General features: G+C 46.8%; 1 protein-coding gene across 6 annotated transcripts in view; it reads right to left on the bottom strand.

Annotated features, from left to right (window-relative positions):
* Cracr2a (calcium release activated channel regulator 2A) overlaps window positions 1–17701 on the bottom strand; it is a 104830-nt gene that overhangs the window by 62935 nt on the left and 24194 nt on the right. The window contains exons 1-2 of one of the 6 annotated variants that reach the window (XM_040738164.1): window positions 2435–2595; window positions 2154–2339 (exon numbers count right to left, since the gene is read on the bottom strand). The exons of the other annotated variants lie outside the window; for them this stretch is intronic. The gene's annotated coding sequence lies outside the window, so the exon portion shown is untranslated. Of the gene's footprint in view, window positions 1–2153; window positions 2340–2434; window positions 2596–17701 lie in introns of those variants that run through there. 6 annotated transcript variants of the gene reach the window in all.

Raw genomic sequence — 17701 nt, 5'->3', positions numbered from 1 at the left:
TCACGTGATTCACTTACAGAGATTCGTTGACAGCTGTTGTCCAAGTTTGTCATTATTTTGATCACATTTATGGAAAATGGAAACAAGCAGGACAGAAAGGCGATAAAGGATGAGGAGGGATGAGAAAAGGGAGATCTGGGATGTGGACAGATATGATCACTGCCTTTATTTCCTGAGTGCAACGTGTGAATCCATGACAAACTCACGGATCTGTTAACTTATTCATTGATCCATAGTGGTCTCTCAGTCCCCGAGAGATTGCTCCATATTCCTCACTCTGCTCAAAAATCCCTGAGTGCTTAAGTTCCTTATACAAAATGGGCTGTACTTATATATAACTCATGCATATCCTACCATATATTTTTATTTATTTATGCAAGACAGGGCCTCATGGTGTGACCCAAGCTGACCTCATGTTTGTGATCCTCCTGCCTCAGTCTTCCATGTGCATCACCACACCTGTCTCCAACCACATGCCATCTGGAGATGGAATGTCTGCCACAGTGTAAGTGTGATGTAAACAGTTCTTACACTATATATTCTAGAGAAAAAACTTACAACTGCTCAAAGCACACCCATGTACAGTTGGATACAGAGCCTCCATGTATGGAAGACTGACTGCATTCATGGGCGCACACACACACACACACACACATCATACACATATATGTATGTACTTATGTATAGTCACACAAATCTACAAGTGTATTGAGAAGGAGGAGGAGGAAGATGAAGAATTACGATTGTACTGGGACCACTACATTTCTTCTTCCCCCTCAGGCCTAAACAATATAGCCTAGTCTATTGCATATGTATATGAAAATGCAGTTTCATGTGTAAGATTGTTTTGTCTAAATGTATGTCTGTAAATCATATTTGTGTAGTGCCCATAGAGGCCAGAAGAGAGCATTGGATCCCCTAGAACTGAAGTTACAGATGTTGTGAGCTGCTGGGAACAGAACCTGGGTCAGCTGTGGCTCTGGATCACAAGCCTCAATCTGCTGTGTTTAACCCAGAACCCTTTGACATTTAACTCTTTCAAGTAGAAAAATGACTGAACATAAGTGATTTCCCAGTGGAAACCTCCAGACTGTGCAGTTCCAAATGTTGTGGTAACCCCCCACCCATAAAATCACTTCATTGCTACTTTGCAACTGTAATTCTACTGCTGTTGTGTATCATAGAGGATATCTGATATGCAGGACATCTGATATTTGACCCTAAGGTTGAGAATCTCTGCCCTAAACACACAGAAATAGGGCAGAGCTCCTGGGAAAGGCTACTTATCTTCTGTTGTCCAGTCGTCTTTCCCTTCCCCTGAGGAGCCTGGCTTGACTTGAAATCTTTGCACAGCTTGTTGGGTTTTCCAAAGGCAGCAGGAGACAAAACAGTGGAAACATTGCTGCTTCCATCCCAAAGCAAAGGAGAATGCCTGTTCTCAGCTCAGCTGCCTCCACCTGGAGAGAGCCCAAGGAAGCCTTGACCTTGGAGGCAGACAGGGTTCTTGTCTCCAAGATTTGCTGTTAGAGGGGTTGGTAAGATGGTTCCGTGGGTCAATGCACTTGTCATGCAAGTCTGGTGACCCAAATTTAATTTCCAGGACCAAGGTAAAGGTAGAAAGGAAAATCTGACTCCTTAAATCTGTCCTCTGACCTTTATACTCATATAGAGGCATTTGTACACACACAGGCACACACAATAGTAATGCTTGCAATTAAAAGATTTTTTTTCATTAGATCAACAGACAGTACAGTCACAAAAAGACAGGCTAAGTTCCACCCTCCTTCCTGCCTTCCAGCCTCCGTCCCTCCCTCCCTCTTTCCTCCGGACTGAAGACAAAACCCAGGACCATGCCATGCTAAGCACATCCCCCTGAGACACATCCCCCAGCTGATCACACTTTGTTCCTGCCTGTCGCTGACTTTCTGAGCCACTCTTCTCCTCCAGAACAATCCCATAAGACCACTCCACATGCAGATGGAAATTATCCAGTCCTTAAACATTTCTAGGAAGATTTCTGTTATCCAGAGGAATTCTAACAGCTTAACTGTGCAATCAGAAAGTTTGTAGATCAAACCCAAATCCCTCCTGGGGGGGTTAAAGCGAATTTCTCTCTTAATCTGGCTTCAGTGGCTACTTCTCTCCCACTGTACCTGCTGCCAACTTGAAGGTGGCCACTAAGTCACCTGGTTTCCTCTTGAGTCCCTTCTGCAGCTAGAAGATCAAAGCTCCAAAGGATCCCTGAGAGCAATTCAAATCTCTTGAACAATCCAGGTTTCAGTGGGAGGAGAACCCCATGTGCAGTGGGGTTCTCAATGATAAGCTCAGAGGTGACGTGGCTGAAAGCAGACAGTTCTTGTCAAATGACAGACTACGCATTCATTCTCCCTGCTCTTGGCTGGGGAGAGAATTAAGGGTGAAGTGACAATCACACCTGAGTTTCTGGGAGGTGGCACAGCAGAATGGGGAGAGCCAAGTTGTCCCAGGTTCAAATCCTGCCCCCATCAATGAGTTAGGTGACACCTTCACAATTTATTTTCCCGTCTGTAAAATGCAGGAAACAGGGCAAGCAGTGCTGGGGATAAAAATTATCATCTAGAGAGAGAACAGATTTGTGGCATATGTTGTTGAAATCAAACTGGCTTCCTCCACCTCAGTTGTATTTTAGTAAGTCAAACTAATGAAACACACACACACACACACACACACACACGTATTAATATGTACACACATATATAATAGTATATAAATTAGTAACTTTTCTGTTGCTGGTATAAAATGGCAATTTAAAGAAGGGAGAGTTTATTTTCACTTACGATTCCAGAATCCACCATGGTGGGGAGGCAAGGTAGAAAGAGGCGGGGGTGACAGCTGGATCGAGATGCCGAGAGCTCAGGTCCTGAATCGTAAGCACGAGAGAGAGAGAGAGAGAGAGAGAGAGAGAGAGAGAGAGAGAGAGAGAGAGAGAGAGAGAGAGAGAGAGAGAGAGAGAGAGAGAGAGAGAGCCAGAAGCAGTGAAGGCTTGTTAATCTCGGAGTGACGAAGTGACATACTTCCTCCATCAAGGCTGCATTTCCTAAACCTCCCAAACAGTGCCACCAACTGAGGACCTGGGGAGCAAGGGTTTAAGTGTCCACGACTACGGGAGGAAGGTTCTCATTTCTCATTCAGTCACAGATATCTTCATGGGCTTTCATTTCGTCCCCTCTCATATGACAGAGAGAGGGACAGAGAGCAAGCTCATGAAGAAAAAAAATCAAAGGTCATTAGTCTAACACAGACTCTCCAGATGGATGGAACACGGTGACGTGACCTCACCCACACCAGACCACCAGGAAGGGACCAGCCCCCAAAAGGGTCATGTGTCTACAGCCACCTTTGATAAGACCATCTTCCCTCTGGCAGCCAGCTGTAGCTTATGCAATCCTCCAGTCAGCATCCTTTCTCCGCAAATTAGGTCCAATTTCCATGTTCTAGCCTCCAGGGAGACACGGAACAGCTGTCTTACCTCTATGAAATAATTCTTCCAGGTTTGGACAGCTGTTATTAAACACCCCCCTCCACGCTCCCCTGAACTATTATATGATACATTAAAGACCCCAGCTAATGGCTTCAGGTCTCACCAAGATGGTTGCTATTCACCCTAATTCCTCTAATAATTAGTGGTTGTAAACCACTTTGAAGATAAAAGGCATTTTATAAGAGCTAGTCCTATTATGATTAGCTTCCCAATACTTCCCTCCCAACCCTGATGAGCACATCAAAGCCAAGTGCAGTCCCAGTAAGCTATCTGCTGCTTAATTAGATGTGTTTCAAGGCGGCTGGTATATATTAAAGAAACTGCTGCAAAATTTATCAACATTAGAAGAGTGGCTGCTTTCTTCCTAATGTGAACAAACTCTTTTCAAAGGCTGTCAGTTCTGATGCCTGCGAGACAGGAACTAATACAGACTCCAGGTTGATGAGGGAAAGGGACTCTCAGCTCCTGGCTTTGCATAACATCTTGTCAACAGGATTCTACATACCCTGCCTTTTGATTTTGCAAACACACTGTGATGAAAACAAGAAAAGGCAGAGGGTTTCTGCTTCAGAGATGAGACCACGCACAGACCGTGGCTTTCCATGGCTTTACGTCAGTGTGGCGCAGCTGATCGTGGTGAAGACCCCAGGCCCACAGTAATGGATGTGTCATGACTGATGCTCCACTCAGACACTCTGGAACATCTGTGTGCCATGGCTGGGCTCCTGGGTGCTCTCACTTCTCATTGCCTGCACCTGCACTTCTCATAAAGCAGATTCAGGCTCCTGGGGCTATTTGATTAACAGAGGCAAGGCCAAAATGCCTGAAAGTTTCCTCAGCGCTTCTAAAGGGCTTTCAACTGGTGACCCACCCTTGTCTTGGTGAGGGCAAAGGCTGTGAGCTGTACTCCTGAACACTTGGCAAGACCAGAGGCTGGAACCTTGTCCCAGTTCTCGCTTTGGCTTCTTGCCCTCTGCAGCCTGCTCCCCTCCCTCTTATTGGACTCTCCTGGGCATATTCCTTCTCGAAAGCACCCACACGGAAATACCCCTCTAGGGCTGGGCTTCTGTGAGTCCATGCCAGGACAGCTATCCTGCCTGAGCACTCAGGAGCATTTTGCATATTTGCTACAGAATGCATGCTCCTAGATTCTCATAGCTCTAAATCATTCTTTTCCAAGCCTTCAGTGACCTTTCAGCCCTATGCCCTCAAATCCCAGCTTTGGGCTCACAAAGCCTCTGTTTTCTTTTGTATCATGATGCCCCAACTGTTTCTCAAAGAAGTCTTCAAGTCTCTCTCCCGAGCCATGGGGACACCATCAAACCAGGTAGGTGCCGTGGAAGAAGGAGAGAGGATTTCAAGAGTGTTGTGTCCCAGACCGATGAGTAAGAGGCCAACAGGGGACTGATCCAGACTCCATGAATGTAGTGTCAGTGAGGAGGCCTCAGAAATCTCTGGGGCTTTGGGTAGTAGACTAGTGTTCACCACGGCATACAAATGAACTTTGGGAGCCCACTCCACATGGAGGGATGCTCTCTCAACCTGAACACATGGGGAAAGGCCTAGGTCCTGCCCTGGATGAAATGACAGACTCTGGAGATACCCCCAAGGAGGGCCTTACCCTCCTTGGGGAATGATGTGGGGATTGGTGGAGGGAGTGGTGTGGGTGGGGCTGGTGGAGGGAGAAGGGGGAGCCAGGATTGACATTTGAAGCATGCATGTTTCTAATTTAAATAAAAACATACTTAAAATAATAAAAAAGAGTGTTGTGTCCTTGATGAGTTTACACTGTCTCAAGGGAATGAGACACAAATAAGGGGACAGAGGATGTGACGAGAGTCACACGTGGTCTGATGAGACCTCCAAGGTGCTACCCCAAATGAAGCTTTCCCCAATAATTCTCCACACAGTTTAACTCTGGCTTGGGTCATTTGCCGGTCTTTGTTACATTTGTTTATTTGTTTGTCTGTTTGTTTATTGGTGGGGTAGGAGACAGCAGGTGTGGACCATGGTGCACATCAGGAAGTCACAGGGCAACTTGCATGGGGCCTGTTCTTTGTCCACCATGTAGGACACAATGATTGACTCCCGTTGTCGGGCAGCTCTCAATTACCCAACTTCTGAATCAGAAGGTATTAGTAAATGTTTAAGAAAAGCCGGTTGTCATGGAGATCATCCAAATGGGCAAATAATGCTGTCACAGGAGCTTTCATTTAATTTGGTTCGCCCTGTCAGCACCAGGTTCAGAGCAGTGCCTCCAAATCCTGCTTCCGGGAGCTTAAGTAATCATTTTAGTGGCGGACCGTGGATTCAAAGCTCCATCCTCTTTAACATCTCAGTTTTTCTCTCCCTGTCATATGGAACTATGAGATTTTACTTTGCAGAATTGTTGTGACCATCACAATACTTGGTATATAGTCAGCATAGAAGAGAAGATAACTGCTACTTTGAAGAAACTTTATATGTGTGTCTGTGTGTGTGTGTCTGTGTCTATATCTGTGTGTGTGTCTGTATCTGTGTCTATGTGTGTGTCTCTGTGTGTGTGTCTGTATCTGTGTCTGTGTCTATGTCTGTATCTGTGTGTGTGTCTGTGTGTGTGTGTCTGTATCTGTGTCTGTGTCTATGTCTGTATCTGTGTATGTGTCTGTGTGTCTGTGTATCTGTGTCTGTGTGTGTGTGTGTCTGTATCTGTATCTGTGTCTGTGTCTGTGTCTCTGTGTGTGTGAGTACATGTGTCTACTGAGGCCAGAAAACGGCACCTGAAACCCTGGAGGCGAAGTTACAGGAAATCATGAGCTGCCAGATGTGGGTGCTGGGAACTGAGTAGCTCTGGTCATCTGCAGAGCAGGACATGGTTTTAACTCATGAGTATCTCTCCAGCCTTGCAACTGTGAATTTTATGACCAGATGTAAAATTGAACTAAAGAGCATCCCCCAGTTTGGATGTAGTTCTTGCCCCAAAGGTTCACGGGCTGAAGTACTAGTGAAAGGTGATGACTGGTAAAGTGGTTAGCGCTCATCCCTTGGGAGTGGGTTGACTGTAACAGGAATGGGTCCATTTCCTCAGAGTAGTCACTGTGAAAGAGGCTGCACCCTGCATGGTCTCCAGCTCCCTCTTCAGTTTTGTGATCTCTTTCTGTCTCTGCCTCTGTCTCTGTCTTTCTCTCTTCTGACACTTCCTTCCCCTTTGTCTATGCTAAGTCCTACTAGGATTTAATGACTTGGCTCCCGTCTATAACAAGAATGTCATGGGTTGAGTAGACAATGAACATTAGAAACTCATTCCTTATTTGTTCCTTGAATCAGGGAAATCCAAGGCTAGGCACCATCATGGCTTAGTTCTGGTGTTATCCCTCTTCCGGTGGCAGATACTGGCTTCTTATACTGGCACTCACACATCAGAGGGGACTGGAGAGTTTTCTTGAGCCTCTCATGAGGCCATCAATGCCATCTCTGTGGGTAGCCCTTCTGAGCTCGATGCTTCTCAGAGGCCCCCTTTCTTATTGCCATTTATACTGGGAGTCAGGTTCATCGCAGGAAATTTGGAAGACACAGTTGTAATTCAGTTTGTAGCATTCTGCCCCCTGGTCCTTCACATCCTCTCACAAGAAAATAGCTCATCCTCCCATATGCAAAATAGCTCTCTCCATTCCAGTAGCTTCGAAGGTCTTAGTTCAGTTAATCCCAGCATCAACATAGCCTGGTGTGTTCAGTTTTCCAAGCCTAAGATCTCACTACTGATCCACTAGGAATGGAATCAGTTCTCTAGATCACAAGGCTACCCCTCAGCATAGTCAACTGACCAGTGAGTAACAATATTAAATAATGTCTGTGCTGAGCATGTAGAGGCACTTTTGTTATTATTCCTTAAACAAGGCTGATAGGGATGTCCTTCTGTATGCTGCAAATATGCATTGCTTTTAATGGTTGATGAATAAAGCTGTTTTGGTCAATGGCCAGACAAAATGCAGCTAGGCAGAAAATCCAAACAAAGGTGCAGAGAAAAGGAAGTCAGGGCTGGGGAGACATCATGTAGCTGCCGAAGGAGTAACATGCTGGAGTATCACCAGTAAGTCACAGCCTCATGACAATACATGATGAATAGAATCAGGTTAATTTATAAGAGAGAGCTAGCCAGTAATATGTCTGAACCATTGGCCAAACAATTGCAATCGATAGTAAGCCTCAGAGTGTTATTTCATAAGCGGCCGGGGGTACCCGGTAGGCGGGAGAGAAACCAGTCCAGTGGGACTGGGTGAGACAGAGAAAAACTTCCAACTACACAGTGCAGTCTAATGATCATTTGCACAGCATTCGTCCTCATTACTCTTCTATGCATGCTTTGCAGCCTTTGAGAGACAGTGTTGCGGTTACACAGAAGTATCACAGCATGTTCTGCCATGGCTTGGACATCCATGGAGTGTAGCATCTGTGGTGGGTTTAGAACCACTCCCCGTGTAACTTTACTAAAGCAGCAATGGCAGTGGTATGTATGCTCATGGTCTATGGCTGAGAGCCTTGAGGACAGGGGAAACCTCTAGGCCTGTTGTCGCTTGCTTACCTGGAGCTCTCAGCCCTGGTGACTGGTGACTGATAAAGGGCAGCTCCTCACACAGGGAGGGTCTTTTGCTACTGGTGGCTTGAATCCCATTTAAAGCCCCATAAGAACTCAATCACACTTTGTCACTGGAGATCCAGTGGAAGGGGCTTTATTGCACCTAGGGAAAGGGTGATAGAAAATGCCCCTCCGAGCAGGATGCAAAATCCCAGAGGGAAATGGGCCTAGTCCCCCTCTTCCAAGTTGTAGAGAAGAAGGGGGAAGGTGAGGGTACTTCCCTGGGAAGCCTGCTTAGCAGCCCTAGCCCGGCCTGTTGGGGTCCATGCCATGCCAGAAGATGCAGTTCTCTGCAAATCCTCCTGAAATTACTGCCTTCTGCTGATGCTACCCACAGCACCAAAGTTCACCTCGAAGGCAAGATGCAGACTGCAGCCAGATCCATGGGCCTGCCTAATTCAGAGATGCAGTGGGGTTTACAAGAAAGCCCACTAAAAAGGATTCACTGTGATTTGGTTGTGGTTGAAACCCAAGAGCCTGTACTTTGGAAACTGGGTCCACAGTGTGCCAATATTGAGGTGGGGAGACCTTGAAGTGGTGCCTAATGGGAGTTGACTGGAAGCAAGACCCTTGGACTGGTGTTAGTTCTCACAAAAGCAAAAGCCAAAGCCCAAACCCTGAACTGCTTTCTGCTTCCTGTCTTGCTATGTGATCTCTTACTCTCATGAGCAATCTCTCCAGGATGCTATGTATGATCCAGTTGCGGGTAATGGTCTACATCCACATCTTTTCTTCAAACAGTACCCAGCCATGGGTATTTTGTTAGGGTAACAGAAAGTAGACTAAAATAGTGCTAGAAAGAGGAATAGGCTTTGGAACAGGGAAGGCATGGGGTTAGAGTGGATAGACTGAACCAAGAAAGACTGTTGCAGTATATCTTGGCCACCGTGCTAGGCAGCATGGACTGATAGCATACCTGAAATGTTGAAGGAGCAATAAGAGATGGGATTAGCTTTCGTTCTTTACACTGAAGCCAGAGCTCAAGCTGCAGCTAGATCTGGGAGACCGGATGGATAGCATCGAAGACTCCGGCTTCTCTGGAACTCATGCACCCAATCCAAGTGAGGCAAACACTCATCCAGTGCTCCCAGTTCTGTGTGAGGCCACCGTCCCCATGCCAGGAGTCAGCAGCAGGTGACTTTAGCACGCACACACCATGGGGAGGGACAAGCAATAAGTACACACACTCGATAAGCATAGTCAGTGAAAAGCGATGGGGGGGGCATTCTTCTTCCAAGACACCTACTGGGTGCTCACTGAGTCCAGGATTCTGCCAGCAACCACAGTGGGGAGGCTTCCTCTTATGCTGGTTCCCACCAGCAGCCCTCAGCAAAGCCAGGGTAGTGGGAGGACTGAGGGAAAATGCTGCCCTGCCCTGTTCCCAGCTGCAGACACCTCAAGTGCTTCCATGACAAAGGCCATATATGCCAGATGTTAATAGCTGTGCTTCTTGGTTGGCTATTCAGTCCCTGAAGGAGGAAAGATTTTTTTGGCTCGAGGTTTCAGAGTTTTCAGCCTGTGGTTAGCCAGATCTCTTGCTTCTGGGCCCTGCGGAGGCTGTATTGGTGACAGGGAGGACAAGGTGGGCAGAGGGAGAGAGACAGAGAGGACTGCAGATAAAATACAAGCCCAGTACAGACCCTAGTGGCCTAGTTCCGCTAGTTAGGCATCAGCTCTTAGTATGGCGGTGCTCTGTCTAGCTGGAAATCTTAAAGAGGCTTTTCTGATTGTCTTCTATATCAGCGGTGCTCAAATTGGGGGTCCTGACTCCTTTGGGAGTTGAACAACAGTTTCACAGGGTTCCAATATCAGATGTCCTGCACGTCAGATATTTACATTACAGTTCATAACAGTAGCTAAATTATAGTTATGAAGTAGCAATGAAAACAACTTTATAGCTTGGGGAAGGCATGTCACCACAACATGAGGAATTGTATTAAAGGTTCACGGCATTAGGAAGGTTGAGAACCAGTGTGCTATATTTTCTCATTTTTTATTACAGTCTATTACTATATTTACGAAACGGGGAGAAAAACATCTTTGTAAATAACAATATTGACCTCTCTAACTTAAGTGAGTAAGAAACACATTTCAACCCAGTAGGCAGAGGCCAGACTGCAGGGTGATGCCATTTCCAGGTTTATGAAGCAATTTCACAAAGACATGCCCTTTGAGACTTACAAGGCCTTTTCAAGGTTACATAAGACACAAGTCTTAGTGGGTGAAGAGGATTCTCAAGTCCCTTTCTTCTAGGCCAGTGTGTGTTCCATTATTCTACAGACTGCTTGTAACTGACCTTGCTTCTATTTGTAGCTGGAGCCTTCTGGGAGCTACTGAGCACCTGCTATGGTTTGAATATGAAATATCCTGAGAACTTTAGGAGGTGGTGTCTACAGAGAGGAAGTCACTCACTTGGGCATGTCCTTGGTGATATCTTGACCCTGCTCGCCTTTTCCTCCTCCTCCTCCTCCTCCTCGTCGTCGTCCTCTTCCTCCTCTTCCTCCACCTCTTCCTCCTCCTCCTCCACCTCCTCCATGTCCTCCTCTCTCTCTCTCTCTCTCTCTCTCTCTCTCTCTCTCTCTCTCTCTCTCTCAGTCTAGCTTTGCTTGCTGTCCACCATAAAGTCCCTACCACTTCGTGTTCCTGTCACCGTGATATGTTCTGGAGAGTATGAGACAAGCAGCTGTGCACTGAATCCTCTGAAAGAGTGAGCCAAAATAAGGCCTTTCTTCCCTAAACTGTCTGTGCCAGAAGCAGCCAACAGGATACCCCAGGACCTAGCCCCCTCCTCTGGGCTCCTACCTCGGATTCAGTCACACTTGCACTTACTGAATGCATCTTTCCCCCAACCTGCCAACTCCCATTCACTGCAGTAACTTGGAATTGCTCAAGTAAAAGAAAAGGACAAGGCCGTGTGCAAGCAGCCAACATCAGGAGAGGCAGGATTGGGGAGGGACAGGAGCCATTCACTTAGGATCCAGCCAGACATTGTCCCTGATTACAGCCAAGAGAGGTCAGACAGATGCTCAGAAGTGGAGACTGAGAGTGCCAGAGACCAGCCTGATTCTCAAAAGACGCATGTTCTAAAAGAAGAGATGGTGGGCCCAGCAAAATAAAAAGTTAGTTACAAACAGGGTGTGCATTTCTAATAAGGAAATGGCCCCCTTTCCCATCTTTGGAACAAGGTGGGCTACCACCCAGGCATTGAGAGGTGTTCCAAGTCTGTATATGATTATCTCCTGGAGAGGTCACAGAAGGCTAGGAATTGGGGGAGGGGTGGGCACAACCAGTGATGACAGAGCCAGCTAGCAAAATCACCATGAAGGAGCTTCAATGGCTGGCTGGATGACACAGCAGTTCTATAGGGCAGGATGCCAAGGGTGTGTGTGTGGGGGGGGTGACAGCTGGTGGCTGAAATGTCAGAGCCATCTTTGGAGGAGGAGGTGGGGCTCAACGCCCAACTTTAGAAAGGGATGGATGCAGGTGTTCTATCCTGCTCATATTTGTCTAGTGTGGGTGTCAGTGTGGGTGTGGCATGTGGATGCGTGTGTGTGTGTGTGTGTGTGTGTGTGTGCAAGAAGGTTGGAGGGTGACATCAGGCATCTTTCTTAATTGCCCCTCAAACGTTTCGTTTTCTCCAGACAAGGTTTCTCATTGATCCTGGAGCTCACAGATTTGGCTAGGCTGGATGGCCAGTGAACCCCAGGGAGCCTCCTGCCTCTGCATCCCAGCACTGGGATTGCAAGTACTCACCACTGGGGTCAGAACTCAGAACCTCACGCTTGCACAGCAAGTGCTTTACCCCCTGAGCAGTCTCCCTAGACCCAGATTTGGATGTTCCTGGGAGGGATCCTATTTAGAAAGGGAATGAACCATGCCTGGGAGCTTGCCTCGGGAGTGATCCCTTTCTTTTCCAGATGGTGGTGACTAGATTTCTGGCCTCTTACCTGTCCTGGGCTTGTCTTCAGGTTGCTAAGTACCTTCCATCTGTGCTCTGAAACACTCAGACTGCTCAAGGCTGAACATGAAGCCGGGTGTCCACACTGGGCAGGGTGGCCAGCGCTGAAGATATCTGGCTAGTCAGGGCCCTGCACACTGAGCTTGTCCTAAAGTACCTCCACAAACACCCCCTAGGACTTTCCTGGTGCTCTGGTCCAGTTGGGGCACATAATTTGGCTCACAATATATCCTTCAGGTGCTATTAGTTTTTCCAGGGAGTGTCTCTGTAATCCAGACTACGGTGAACACCCTGTACACATCATTAGTTGAATAATGTCAACACTGATAACCAGAAAACTTTCATATGGCATTTTAGGGTCCACAAAGATGTCTGCCATTTACACTCATCATTTATGAGTTACCGTCTTATCTGCAGTACACCAACACTCTCATATGACTTTCAAAGATTGCACTATCTCATTTGCAATAAAAACATGCCTGCAGTTGCAGCTCCTGGCTGACAGCTGGTGGAAGGCTAGGTCTGTCACTGCAGATGTCTCACCTGGACCCTCTCACGTGACATGTTTATCTTCAAGCCCTTCCAGCTTGGCAGAGTGGCCTTCAAATGAGTGACGAGAGCCTTACACAGAGGCTTGAGAGCCTGTGCTCAGCTCCCATGTGCCCCCTCCAGTGGGCATTGTTATGTTTTCTTTGTTCAAATAACACAGGGCTTTGAATCTAAGCAGCCTTAGGTTTAAGTACTAGGGCAGCATGTGCGGGGCCCACAGCGGTGATCTTTAGATTGCTTTAGTCTCTGAACATGTACAAAACACCGCCTCCATGGTGAAGTCACGGTGAAGGTAATCAAGCAAACCCCGTGTGGAGCCCTCGGCCAGGGGCCTGCCGCATTCTTGGTGGTCACCATGTGGAGCCCTCGGCCAGGGGCCTGCCGCATTCTTGGTGGTCACCATGTGGAGCCCTCGGCCAGGGGCCTGCCGCATTCTTGGTGGTCACCAGGTGCTAAGTGCATTGCTATGGTTTTCAACTTTTCGAGATTTATTTTTATTTTATGAGCGGATGTTTTGCCTGCATGAAGATCTATGCACCATGTCTATGCAGTGCCCAGGGAGGGTAGAAAGTGCCGCCTGGAACTGTAGTGGCTAACAATTGCTAGCTGCCACGTGGGTACTGAATTCAGTCCTGACCTTAGGCAAGGTGCTGGGCTCCCAACTCCTCCTGTCCTCTCTGGTGACCAGGGAGTCACTAGACTCCACCCTTCACTTCTTCTCAATGGTGTGTAAGCTGCAAACACTGTCCTTTCCCTCTTCCTCCTCTTCTCCTCTTCTCCTCTTCCCCCTTCTTCCTCTTCTCCCTCTTCTTCTCCTTCTTCTCCCTCTTCTCCCTCTTCTTCCTCTTCTCCCTCTTCTTCCTCTTCCTCCTTCTTCTTCTCCCTCTTCTTCCTCTTCTCCTTCTTCTCCCTCTTCTTCCTCTTCTTCTTCCTCTTCTCCCTCTTCTTCCTCTTCTCCCTCTTCTTCTCCCTCTTCTTCCTTCTTCATCTCCTCCCTCTTCTCCCTCTTCTCCATCTTCTCCCCTCTTTGCTCTCCATTGCTCCAAAAACAAGAGGCTTCTCAGCACCAACCCAAATCAGTGATTTGTTCGTTTCCAGGTAGTCTTCACTTCGAATTGATCTCCCACATCTTTTATCAGAAGTCAAAACCTCATGAGTTTTTCTTGACCCTCACAAACTTTCCTAGATATCGAATTCTAGAAATGGCTGCTATGGGATAACTCTTCTGTACACTGTGAATATATATTACTCTCAATGGTTACTAAATAACTGATTGACCAGTAGCCAGGCAGGAAGTAGAGGCAGCATGGCCAAACTGAGACTGTTGGGAGAAAGAAGGGCATTGTCAGTGGAGTAGCCAGGGACGCAGAGGAAGCGAGACATGCGGAAAGACAGACAAAGCCATGAGCCACGTGGCAGTACATAGATCAGTGAGTAGAAATGGGTTAAGTTGTTAGTAATAAGCCTGGGCTATTGGCTGAACATTTATAATTAATAATAAGACTCTTCTGTGGTTATTTGGGAAGCAGCCGCGGGACGGGAAAACTCTGCCTACAAATGGCCTCCACGAGGTCACATTCCTTTTCAAGGGGGTGGGGGGACGGGGAAGAGACCTATGAATTACAAACATCCTGTCACACCCAAATAATAAACTCAGACAGCAAATTGGCTCATCACGCTGCGGCTGCTTCCCACACCATGCCAGCCTTACTGGGGGATTCCCTACATTCTGTCTCAAAGGACAGAAACCCAGCAGCGTATCCCAGCCTGCCTCTCCATCTCCACCTGTGACTTAAAGGGTCCTGGGAGGTCTCCTGAGGCTTATCCTTTTCACTTTCCTTCCCTTTCCCCTGTGGCCGGAGTGTGAGTTTCCCTCCTGGCCCTGTTCTCGGCAACTCACACTGAGCTTTTAGGAAAACGGCCATTATTTCTCTTTCTGGGCCTAGCCCCAGAGCCTTTTGAGTTGTAGTCTAAACAAGAGTTTGTATCAAAACCTCACTGCTCCCCTCTGGGTGGAACTCAGAAGCGCTTTTTATTACAGGGGATTAAAGTGGCCAAGATCAACTGTGTTGCCCTAAAGCAAGACCAGAGCATGGCAGCAACTGGGACTGCATTTTAGGAGAATCTGAACAGGATCTAGAATCCACTTCACCCCAGGCCAGGACCCAGTCAGCTGCTAGATCAGGTCCCTCTCCTAAACCACTCTGTAGCAGGGTTGACTGGCCAGGTCTTCCTGGTTCTCAGATTCAGAGAGTGTCTTCCCAGCAGGAATTAAGTAGGTTTCAAAGCCAAGCAAGTTCACCTGGAGGCTTCCTATCAGCCATTATAAAGGGACTCCAGGTTCAAGAAGTTGTGTTCAGTAATGGCAGCATGAAGCCACCGGCACATGGGCATTTTCTGGTCTCAGTACCTTACAGCCCAGTTAAAATAAATGTACATGAGAAACCGAAACCAGTCAGAGGGAGGGAGGAAGGGAGGGAGGGAGGAAAGGAAGGAGGGAGAGAGAGACTGAAAAAAAGAACAGAAGAAAATCAGGGTGAGTGGTGTTTATCTGCTTACTGGGCTTATGGGGGTCCTTTCTTCTTTCCTGTTTTATATACACATTTATTACTTTTATGATAAAAATTTTCAAAATAAATTAGGACAGATAATAACGGACAACGATGAGGGTAATGGCTTCAGCTGGGAAGTAGGGGTGGGCATACAGAAGACGAGGAGGGCAAGTCAGGTCAGAGGAGTGAGAAGGAGGCAGGAGGATGGGAGAAGCGTAGGATGTAATCAGGACAATGGAAGCGGATGATTGGCGTCATCCCAGGATGGAGTGGAGGGGTGGGAATGGGTCCAGAGAGTCAGGTTCTGGCCTGTGCCAAGTGGCCTGGCAGCTTATTCTCACAGCCTTTGCATTTCTTGTTAAGGTCATTGCTTCCACTTATGTTACACTTGGTTGTTTACATCTGAGGGTCATTTACCTTTAGAAGCCCGGTTCCCAGCACAGTGAGTAGCACATGCAGACCTCAGTGAGCTCCTGGATTCTTTGAATTCTAACAGGACTACTCCTTTACTTGTAGAGTGGGTTTCAGAATGGGAGTTCATATGGGAGCATACTGCAGGCATTAAGCCAGACACCTTAGCTGCCTTGACAGACTCTGTGGGATACTGTCCATCTTCATCCTCACTCTATGCTCTGAACTGTTAGGTAACATGCCCAGGGCCACACAGACAGTCATCAGAGAGTCCTGAGCATTCTGAAGGCCGTATGGAAGCTTGAGGTAAGGCGAGGAAAGCAGAGACCAGACCAGCACAGAGCCACAATCTAGATCTAGGAACTGGACTCTAGCTTCTTAAATGTGGGCTGCAGCCTTGCATAGGATTGGGTAATGGAGCTTGGGGGTCGTGAGAAATTTGGTAACAGTTAACAGGTTTCTGAACACACAATGACCAACAATTAATTCAAAAACCAAACATGCAATGAATCCAAAGTGTTATGCGTCAGTGCTTGTCCATGCTACGTGGCATGACTTCTGAGCCACCTTGGTCTCTGAACACAGAATGAGTGCACTATGTGCCGTGCACACCATCACACCAGACAACCCTGAAGCATGCAACCCGAACATCTCAGCTCGGATGACAGACCACTGCACGTCACGAACTACACATGCAGCACTTTCTCGTCCCATAGAAACACGATGATTTAATTGTGGGAAACCAAGGCTCTTCCTATCACATTCCTTAATGTTAAATCATTATCGCTCTAAATTGTGCCGTGTTATACGCCTGGTTTTAGAAACTCGTGTTCAGGGCTGGTGAAGGACAAGGCTCAGAAGGACAAGGTGTCTGCCGCCAAGCCTTACTGCCTGACTTCAGTCCTCTGGACTCATACAGTAAAAGAAAGGACTCTGGAAACTTGTCCTCTGATCTCCATACACATGATGTCACACACACACACACACACACACACACACACACACCATACCACACCACACACACACACTAACTAGGAAGTAACAAAATTTTAATTGGTGTTTGAATTGCTGACTTGAGTTTCATTTAAAAATGAATTTTGGCCTGGAATTAGGACAGACTTTCCAATGACTTCTTAAAGCACCCTAAACATATTTCTGCTACTTTTTACTGTGTATTTATAGACACAGCATTTTTAGTATTGGTTAAAGTCAAAATATTGATTAAAGGTACAGTGTCAAATATTCAGTCAATATTTTGTGTAAACTTTTACAACTTTTTGTGTAAAAACAAACACACACAGCTGCCTTACTGGTATGCAAAATCTCTCTCCTCTTTAACAAATAGAAAGATTATGCTATCAAATAATTGTTTTAAAATAAATTTTATTATGGTTTACTACTAGTGAATATTCATTTGTATTCTTATTTTATATATCTATAAGCCCAGATCACATATAAATATCTCAGGTGAAAATAGCTCATGAGGATAAACATTTAAGAAGCCCTAACATAGACCAGCACAGACACTAAGAGAACGGAAGCAAGGAACGGGGCTGGGAGGTATAGTGTTCTGCTGTGGCTGAGAGCTGACCAGTTTCTTAGCAACTGCATTGTGCATGCTTACTATCTCTGATGACAACACAGGGGACTAACCCTTTACTTAGAATAGCTCCTGCCTATACGAATACAGGACTGTGGTCATGTAGGCAGGCTATGACCAGTATCCACCTCTCCTATCCATTATATTCCTCATTAAAAGCCTCTTGGTCTAAAGAAATCCATGAAGATGCTGATACAGCTGGCCCTCACTACATATGTCAACCCTTCCCAGGCTCCAATGAAAACAAGATTGGGATGGGGTGGGGTGGTATAGAAGTGGCTTCTGTTCCCATATCATTCACAAACTAGCCCAGGCCACCTTTGATGATTTTTTCCCTGCTCTGAGCTTTGGATTTCACCTGTGATTGGCTTGGGCTGGACAACAGGATCTTCACATTGCTCCAGGTCTTTGGTTGTATGTTCTTGTGCATGGAGGGCCATGCACCCTCCTCAGTATTTCTGCTCACGCTGATTAAGTGATCCATGGTGCATCCTGA

The sequence above is a fragment of the Mesocricetus auratus genome, unplaced genomic scaffold (genome assembly GCF_017639785.1).
Source record: "Mesocricetus auratus isolate SY011 unplaced genomic scaffold, BCM_Maur_2.0 Super-Scaffold_100676, whole genome shotgun sequence".
NCBI lineage: Eukaryota > Metazoa > Chordata > Mammalia > Rodentia > Cricetidae > Mesocricetus > Mesocricetus auratus.
Note: the sequence above shows the minus strand (reverse complement) of the source record. Positions and strands in the feature narration are given on the sequence as shown.